General features: G+C 44.6%; 1 pseudogene; it reads left to right on the forward strand.

The window, feature by feature from the left end:
- Positions 1-9,445, forward strand: part of LOC103276030 — a 16,238-nt pseudogene extending 6,793 nt beyond the window's left edge.
- Positions 9,446-9,945: the final 500 nt, after the last annotated feature.

The raw sequence follows: 9,945 nt of genomic DNA on the forward strand, positions 1-9,945 counted from the left end.
CCAGTTCGGGTGACAGTGTGAGACTCTAACGCAAAAAAAAAAAAAAATTGGCTTTTTTAGGGGAATCAGCTGCTCTGAGAAATGGGAAATAAAATATACTGAAACAAAGGAATGCTATGATCGGTCACAGGGATCTGGAAACCATAGCCCATTCCGGTTTGTGGGTCAGCTCCAGCCTGCTATCATGAGCCTTTGTTTACCTATTGTTTATGACTTCTTGGAGCTACATGGCGGAGTTGAGTAATTGCAATTGTCTCACAAGCATGTCTTCCCAAGGCAACCAGCTTACAGCAGTTTGCAACAGAAGCAACTTGCAACCATTTCTGGTTTTATCACATAGAACATTAAAAAGGTTTATTCACAGGCAGAGATGTAATCAGAGGTACAGCTTTTTTGTTGTTTTGTTTTTGAGTCGTAGTCTCACTCTGTCACCCAGGCTGGAGTGCAGGCTCATGGCCATTGCACCCTAGACCTGCTGGTCTCGGGTGATCCTTTCACCTCAGCCTTCCAAGTAGCTGGAACCACAAGCATGCGCCACCATGCCCAGCTAATTTTTTTGATTTATTGTAGAGATGAGGTCTCATGTTGCTCAGGCTGGTCTCAAACCTCTGGACTCAGGCAGTCCTCTCACCTCCATCTCCCAAAATGCTGAGATTATAGACATTAGTCACCACTCCTGGCTAGAGGTACAGTTTTTACTGCTTCATCCAGGGTGTTCCTCAGGAGACCCGGATCCACATGGCAGTGAGGAATATCACAGCTGTGGGAAGAGCTGATGCCACTGCCCTGATCCTAGCTGAGGCTCCAGTTGTTCTACCACTGCTGCTCCTGTCTCAGTGCTGATGTCAACATTCCAAAGGCAGATCCTTTTAGTATTGATATTAACCCTTTGCACTCAGCTGTCCCCTCTTGAGGGGACATCCTAAATCAAGCAAACCACTCAGATGTCCCCTCTCAGGGGACATAAAGAGATTGCTGGTGATTACACAGGACAGACTTATGCAAGTGCAAATTTTTTTTAAATGTATGTTTCCTTGAAGTTTTCTGTTCAAAAACAATGAAAACCTATGTCCCATTTGAAATGTGTCAAGCTTCTGATCAGTTGAGAAGTGGTTTTCAGGAATCACAAGTATGTCCTTCCACATTGTCTTTAAACAGTAGACTGGACAATAAATTACATATAAAGTGGGAGGGAAAAAAATGAGACTGCATTGTCTGCTCAAACAGCAAAACACCAAGTGGAAGATGTCAAATTACTATTGTACAACATGTATTAATGAACCTGCAATGCATGTTGGTGACCATTTCACACATTACCACATGTTAGAAAAATGTAATATGTAATGTTTTTATTTTTTGTCATAAATCAGTTCCTCAATGACAAAATTCCATTATAAGTCCAATATCATTACAATAAAATGTTTCCAATGCTAGATTATTTAATGTGAAGTGATTCATTTCTCACTATTTCATAAAAAAAGTGTAGGTGAGTTGGTGATAAGTGATGAAAGGGATTAAAATAGTTTTGGCCAAGTGCAGTAGCTCACATCTGTAATCTCAGCACTTTGAGAGGCTGAGGCAGAAAGACCCCTTGATCCTAGGAATTTGAGACCAGCCTAGGCAACATACTAGGACCTGGTCTCTACAAAAAGATTTTTAAAAATTAGCCAGCTCTGGTGGCACACACCTGTAGTCCCAGCTAATCAGGAAGCTGTGGTGAAAGGATCACCTGAGCCCCAGAGGTTGGAGCTGCGGCGAGCTGTGATTCCACTGCACTTCAGCCTAGATGACAGAGTGAGAACTTCTCTCAAAAAATAGTAAAAAAGAACAATAATATTAACAGTTATTTTCTGGATAGAGAGTTTTAAAACAGTTTAAATTGTTTTCTCTCAGTCTTACACATTGAATATCTATATATTCTTATTTTTTAATTTTTAATCACTCTAATTAAGGGCGAATAAATCATACAGTTTAAATGTACAGTGATGAATGAGTTCCTTTTGCCATCTTTGCTTCCACATCACTTTCCTACCTGCTTTCCAGGTAATAAAATTCATCTGGAAGAGAAAAGGTACAAAAGTAACTAAAACCTCTTGGATGACAAGACCGCCTACTTGACCAGGAAACAAAATACCATAGAGCTATAACTCAGATGGTGTGGTAGAACTGGAAGAAACAGGATAGGACGTAGCAATAGACCCATGTGCATGTGCAAATTCAATATCTGATCAAGGTGGCGTTTCAAGTCAACGGGGAAGTGGGGGAGCTGATAGGATGCTGAGACTGTTGTCAGTCTATTACGGCAAAGATGATATCCCTTACCTCACCATCAAAACTTCCAAATATAGTAAGCTGAACATCAAAGTCTATAACTATACTAGGAGACATAGGAAGATGAATTTATTGTGTAGGCAGACAGGCAAGCCACAAAGAGAAAGTTGATTAAGTATCACAAAATCAAAGTTAAAGCTTACAGATAACAAGAGATTGTTAAAAAGTTCAGGGTCAGCCGGGCTCAGTGGCTCAGCCTGTAATCCCACGCTTTGGGAGGCTGAGGTGAGTGGACTGCCTGAGCCCGCAGGTTTGAGACCTGCCTGGGCAACTTGGCGAGACCTCATCTCTACAAAAAAAAAAAAAAAAAAAATTAGCCGGGTGTGGTATCGCGCACCTGTAGTTCCAGCTCCTTGGAAGGCTGAGGCGGAAGGATCGCCGGAGCCCAGCAGGTCGAGGCTGCGGTGGCCGGGAGCGGCCACTGCACTCCAGTCTGGGCAACAGAGTGAGACTCCGACTCAAAAAAAAAAAAAAAAAGTTCAGGGTCCCACAAGAAGAAATTTGCAGCATAGGATGGAATTAATTTTCTGAACACAAAGACGTCTACAAATCAAAGATAACTAACAACAATGGAAAAGGATATTAACAGGCAATCAACTAAGAAATGTTAATGCTAATAGTCACATTAAAAGCCCATAAGCTGTGAAGTGCAAATTAAATGTGGGTACTCTTATTTTATCAGGCTGGCAGAAAAGTACTTTATTAAAATACTGAATCACAGAGCACCATATATCACCATTAAATTAATTTAACCATCATCACACTCTCCTTTCCCACCTGCCAACTTAGAAAAATTTGATTATCTTGGCCAGGCACAGTGGCTCACACCTGTAATCCCAGTGCTTTGGGAGACAGAGGGAAGACGATTGCCTGAGTTCAGGGGTTCAAGACCAGCCTGGGCAACTTGGTGAGACCTCATCTCTACAATAAATCAAAAAGTTAGCCGGGTGTGGTGGCACATGTCTGTGGCTCCAGCTACTGGGAAGGCTGAGGCGGAAAGATCGCCTGAGCACAGCAGATCGAGGCTGTGGTAGCCTTGAGTGTGCCACTGCACTCCAGTCTAGAAGGCAGAGTGAGACCCCGACTCAAAAAAAAAAAAGGAAAGAAAAATTTGGTTATCTTTAGGAGAAGACAGATTGGGGAAGTTGTCAGAGTCAGGTGGTCATGCAAACTTCGTAGAGTGCAGACTGGTAGCAATTGGTTCTTACAGATTGCCTAGGTAAACTAACATATGTAAATAATGAATTTTCTCTTTTTCTTTATAATTCATCTTGAGTAGACACTGACTCATAATTATCTCCCAGAATTCAGAGTTTACATTAAAGCTCACTCTTGGTGTTGGATAGTCTGTGAGTCTAAACAAATGTATGATGACATGTCTCCACCAGTATCTCATTTTTTGACATCGTTTTTGCTAGTTGACTGATTTATTAGAAGTTTTATTTGAACATTCATAGTTTTCGTTTCCATACTTTCAATTCCTCTATTTGCTTTAACAGCTTTAAGTTCTTGAGCTGGGTATATCCTCCTGGTTCTGGCTTTCCCAGGCTTTTTGGTTGTTGGATATGACAAGCCTGGAATAGTTGGAGGGAGGGGACAGTGGAGATGTTCTAGGGATGAGGCTCTGTGTTGTCCAGGGTGTGTCTAGCTGCCAGACACTTGTTTTCTTTCCCAGGCCCCACCATCCTCACTGACAGCCAGCCTTGGTAGAAATAAGGGGAAAGGATCAAGCTGACCATTCTGTGATTCGTCAGCCATTGGCTAGAAAGTGTCCAAGATCCCTACAGCTGCTACCTCTTATCTTGAACACCTCAATAACCATTCCCATTTTCCCAAACAAAGTTGGGTCTATGATTTTCTCCATTAATCTGATTTTAATCTAATCTTTCCCTTAAGACTCCTTAAAATTGACTAGGTGTAGTGGCTCATGCCTGAAATCCCAGCGCTTTGGGAGGTGGAGGCAAGAGCATTGCCTGAGTCCAGGAGTTCGAGACCAGCCTGGGCAACTTGGTGAGACCTCATCTCTACAATAAATAAAAAAATTAGCCAGGCACGATGGCACATGTCTGTAGTTCCAGCTACTTGGAAGACCGAGTTGGAAGGATCACCTAAGCCCAGCAGGTTGAGGTTGCAGTGGCCATGAGCGTGCCACGCACTGCAGCCTGAGCAGCAGAGTGAGACTCTGACTCAAAAAAAAATTCCTTACAATTTATGAACCTAGGCCTGGTGTGGTGGCTCACACCTATAATCCCAGCACTTTGGGAGGCTGAGGTGAAAGGATTGCCTGAGCCCCAGCAAGTTGAGGCTGGGGTGGCTGTGAGCGTGCCACTGCACTCAACCCTGGGTGATAAAATGAGATGCTGACTCAAAAAAACAAAACAAAAATTTCTGAGCCAATAATAAATGGCACACATTCTCGTTTCCCAAAGTGTTGATTTAGATTTCAGAATCTTTCTTTCTGTGGATAAGTGGACAGACGGAAGAGGCCAACCCACATGTCCAGGCTACCATCTTGGTCAAGTTTCTGTGTAGTCTTGATTGAGGAAACCCTTAAAACTGTTTGATCGCTTATGTGTTTGAAGGAAACAAACCATACAAGTGTGACTTCTGTGATAAATGCTTCAGCCGAAGGACAACCTGACCATGCACATGCGGGGCCACACCAGCATAAAGCCACACAAGTGTCATCTGTGCAACTACGCTGCCATGGATAGCAGCAGCCTCAAGAAACACCTGCAGATACACTCCAGCGAGCAGCCATACAAGTGCCAGCTCTGTCCACATGCCAGCCGCGACTCCAGCCAGCTCACTGTCCACCTGCGATCCCACACAGGTAAGTCCTTAACCTGAACACCTTACTTTGTCTCTAACTTCTTAACCTTCATTGACTTAAAACACAACTTAAGTGACTTGGTGTAGTAGAAGTAAAGGAATTTGAAATTTCTGTGAGGCTTGTCTTTATTCTTGGGGTAGCACAATAGTTTCAATAAAACGTGACCCTCTGACAGCAGATTTTTATAACTTGATTACATAGAATGCAGCTAGGGATGGGTACCCAGTACAGTACCCAAGAGGCTTAGGATGTATCTCAAATAAAAGTCTGATCTATGAACTAGGTGTTTTGGTAAATATAACTTATACACTGATTGCGTGACTGAATTCAGAAAGGTAGCAAAATCAGTTGAATGTAAGTCACAAACTTCTAATTCTAGAAACTTCCTTCCCTTCTTTGTGGGACCTTACTGAAATAATGATAAATAGGACCAACCCATCAAGACTCAGAAAAATGGAGACTGGGATATTCACAAGGAGACTCATAAGATGAGAATTTCAGTGAATTCATGGAAGAGGGCAAGCGAATTGGGACTATGTGGATGTTGAAAGTTGAGTACAGAAAACTTTGTCCCAGCACACTATGGGAAACAGCCATACATTTGGGAGCCAGCCTTTCCAAATAATGTCCGGTGCCCTGAGAGCTTTGGGTTTGGAACTGGCAATGTAGACAGCCTGGACCATGAAGCTCAGGGGAGACACCAAGTCCTAATGATGCCTCCTAAACCAGGCTACTCTTCCTAAATATAATCCACCAAGGATTATGAACTATTTGCAGGAAACGAGTAGAATAAAATGTGCCAAGTCTAACAAATAGCTAATCCTGGAGGTAAGAGTACTTGGGTGATAGATAAGAATTTTTATATTCTAATTGGTGTCAACCCAATGGCAGAAATGTTGCATCCAGTAGGGCTCCATGTATCCCTAGAAAGACTTTTTGGTAGTAGTAATGCCTAGGGGACAATGGAGCAGTGCCTTCAAAGCTGAGAAATTGCTGGGTATGGTAGTTCACGCCTGTAATCCCAGCACTTTAGGAGGCAGAGGTGAGATGATTGCCTGAGCCCAGGGCTTCGAGACCAGCCTGAGCAATTTGATGAGACCCCATCTCTACAATAAATTTTTAAAAATTAGTTAAAGCCAGGCTTGGTGGCTTAGCCTGTAATCCCGCGCTTTGGGAGGCTGAGGTGAGTGGATTGCCTGAGCCCGCAGGTTCGAGACCCACCTGGGCAACTTGGCGAGACCTCATCTCTACAATAAATCAAAAAATCAGCCGGGCGTGGTAGCGCGTGCCTGTAATTCTAGCTACTGGGAAGGCTGAGGTGGAAGAATCTCCGGAGCCCAGCAGGTCAAGGCTGTGGTGGCCGGGAGCGGCCACTGCACTCCAGTCTGGGTGACAGAGTGAGACTCCAACCCAAAAAAAAAAAAAAAATTAGTTGAGGCATGGTAGTGCATACCTGTGGTTCCAGCTACTTGGAAGGCTGAGACAGAAGGATTGCCTGAGCCCAGCAGGTTGAGGCTGCAGTGACCATGAGCATGCCACAGCATTCCAACCTGGATAACAGAGTGAGACTCTGACTCAAAAAAAAAAAAAAAAAACAAAGCTGGGAAATGACTTTGAACTTAGATTTCTATGCCCAGCCAAACTATCTCAAGTATGATTGCAAAACAGAGAGATGCATAGGCATAGCGACTCAAGACTTTCTACCTAGCCACCACACTGGTAGAAGTTACTAGAAGGTAAACTCTAGAAAAGGAGGAAAAAACAAATTCTGGCATGAGATACTTGATGGGTCAAAATCAGAATATAGCTATCTGGGATTGCAGCAAAGAGAAATACCAAGATGATACTTATACAGAAGGTCAAGAGAAAAAAGTATGTAAACCATAAAATTTGTTTAAAAACTTCACATGAGAAGTTACATAAATAAGAGACTCTATGACTTCTGAGATGATGATGAGATCCCTTTTTTTCCAAGTCCAATCGGGAAACAAGCTAAAATGTGACCTAAAATGTGCATGTAAGAAAACAGAACAATTTGACTTTGACAGTGACACTGTCTACTGGCCCGGATGTGACAGTGGCCTTATAAAGAAGCGGTTGTAAACCCGGTGCAGTATCTGGCTCTGAATCATTCCCAGTCATAATATAAATTACTTGTATTTGATTCTGAGGCTGAAATCTGAAAACAGTGGAAGTATGGGAATTCACAAGAAAGAATGAAAGTGTTTTTGAACTTACATGTGAAAATAAAGCTACTCCTCACAAGTGAGGAGTTAAGTGTGAAGAAGAGAAAGGAATTCTCAAAGAACCTCTCAAGGTAGTAGACCAAGATGTGAGGTTGTTACTCAGTTTAGAAGCACAAAAGTCCAACCACCAGAATGCAGGCAGAGGTTGGGGAAAGAATAGAGTGTGGGATATGGTGGTTATCTTTGCTTATCATCAACTGATAATGTTTAAAGGAACAACCTCCAACCAGGTGTGATGACTCACACCTATAATCCCAGCACTATGGGCAGCCAAAGTGGGAAGATCACTTGAGGCCAGGAAATCAAGACCAGTCTGGGCAACATAGGGAGACCCCACCTGTACACTGAAAATAAGTGGCCGCGCACAGTGGCTCACTCCTATAATCCCAGCACTTTGGGAGGCTGAGGTAAGGGAATTGCCTGAGCCCACAGGTCTGAGACCACCCTGGGCAACTTGGTGAGACCTCATCTCTACAATAAATCAGGAAAAATTAGCCAGACATGATGGTGCATGCCTGTGGTTCCAGCTACTTGGAAGGCTGAGGTGGAAGGATTGCCTGAGCCCGGCAGATAGAGGCTACGGTGGCTGTGAGCATGCCACTGCACTCCATCCTGGGCGACAGAGTAAGACTCCAACTCAAAAAAATAAAATATAAAAAATAAAAATAGGTAATAAGTTTACCTCACAAACAACTAAAAACAATTAGTAATGACTCCAGGGAATGGGTCTCTATACTAGAGTTGAGGCTATAGCTTTACATTATTAGTCCCTTACCCCTGCTCCATAATCATGTGTCAATTGTATAAATAAACTTTGGCCTGTAGTTATAAAAGTAAGAAACTCCGACATGTCATAGAAGCCAAATAACAGATGTACTGTAGCTTAAATGCTGTGGTTAGGATGTTCATAAGCCTCAACTTGATTTAAACCAGTCATGTGTAACTTTAGTCTTACCTCTTCTTCCATATACAATTCTTGGATGTCAAGTTAAATGAGTTCAGATTTGAAACTGACATGTCCTTAAGAGTACAAATCTGGGTGCCATAATGCCAGGGTTCAAATCCCTGCTGTTTGAGCAAGGGCAAATAACTTGACTTCTCTGAGCCTCGGTTGCCCCATGTGTATATAGGGGGTAAGAGTACCCACTACAGGGTTGTTGTGAGGATTGAGTGAGTTAATATGCACAGTAAGTGATGTCATTATCAATAGTTAGCGTTCAAAAGACCCAGCCTGTCTCCTTGTGGCCACGTGTGCTGATGCATGCTGAAGTGGGGTTTCTGTCTTGCCTGCCTGCTCTAATGGAAACATGCCTTTCCTTGCTAGGGGACGCCCCCTTCCAGTGCTGGCTCTGTAGCAACAAGTTCAAAATCAGCTCGGACTTGAAAAGGCACATGATAGTGCACTTGGGGGAGAAGCCCTTCAAATGCGAGTTATGCGGTGTCCGCTGCACCATGAAAGCCAACCTCAAGTCACACATCCACATCAAGCACACATTCAAGTGTCTGCACTGTGCCTTCCAGGGCCGGGACCGGGCCGACCTCCTGGAGCACAGCCGACTGCACCAGGCTGACCACCCCGAGAAGTGTCCCGAGTGCAGTTATTCTTGTTCCAGCGCGGCCGCCCTGCGCGTGCACAGCCGGGTCCACTGCCAGGACCGGCCCTTCAAGTGCGACTTCTGCAGCTTCGACACGAAGTGGCCCAGCAGCCTGGCCAAACACATCAACAAGGTGCACAGGGACGAGGCCAAGACAGAGAACCCGGCCAGGAAGGGCCGCCGGGCCAGGAAGGGCCGCGAGAGAGCAGCTCCCAGCACGTGGCCAAGATCGTGACCCAGAGGGCCTTCCGCTGTGACACCTGTGGTGCCTCCTTTGTCAGGGACGACTCTCTGAGATGCCACAAGAAGCAGCACAGTGACCAGAGTGAGAACAAGAACTCGGACTTGGTCACCTTCCCTCCCAAGAGCGGCGCCCCTGGGCAACGCTGGTCTCTGAGGGGCAGCTTGAGGCCTTCCTGGAGCCCAGCCAGGACCTCTAGGTCAGCCCAAAGGGATTGTGGTGAATTCCAGACAAATATGGCTTCCCAGCCCTCCATGGTGAAGCCATGGAGACACACTTTGGGCACTGGCTCCAGAGCTGGTGGCTCCAACTTCACAGGCCTCCAGGGCAATGGCTGTGAGGTGACTGTAGTATGAGCACAAAGCAGTCACTTCTCCACGTTGCTGTCTTCCCACCGAGAATGATCTCAGCAGGTTGACTTGGTCGTTCAAAGGTGGAGTCTGCTAAGCCCTACTCTATCCAATGGGGGATAGTGTCTTCATAATGGATTCCAATTTTAAAATTAATCCATGTCTAATGGAATTTAATTTTTCCTTTAGATTCAGGGGATACACGTGTGTGTTCATTACATGGACATATTATGTAGTGGTGGGGATTGTGTCTCAGGTGGCCCATTCCCCAGATAGTGAGCACTGTGCCCTGTAGATGGTTTCTGAACCCTAACCCTCCTCCCCACCGCCCACTTGGTGTCCCCAGTGT

This window comes from Carlito syrichta, unplaced genomic scaffold, assembly GCF_000164805.1.
Source record: "Carlito syrichta isolate Samal-C Ts95f unplaced genomic scaffold, Tarsius_syrichta-2.0.1 Scaffold315848, whole genome shotgun sequence".
NCBI lineage: Eukaryota > Metazoa > Chordata > Mammalia > Primates > Tarsiidae > Carlito > Carlito syrichta.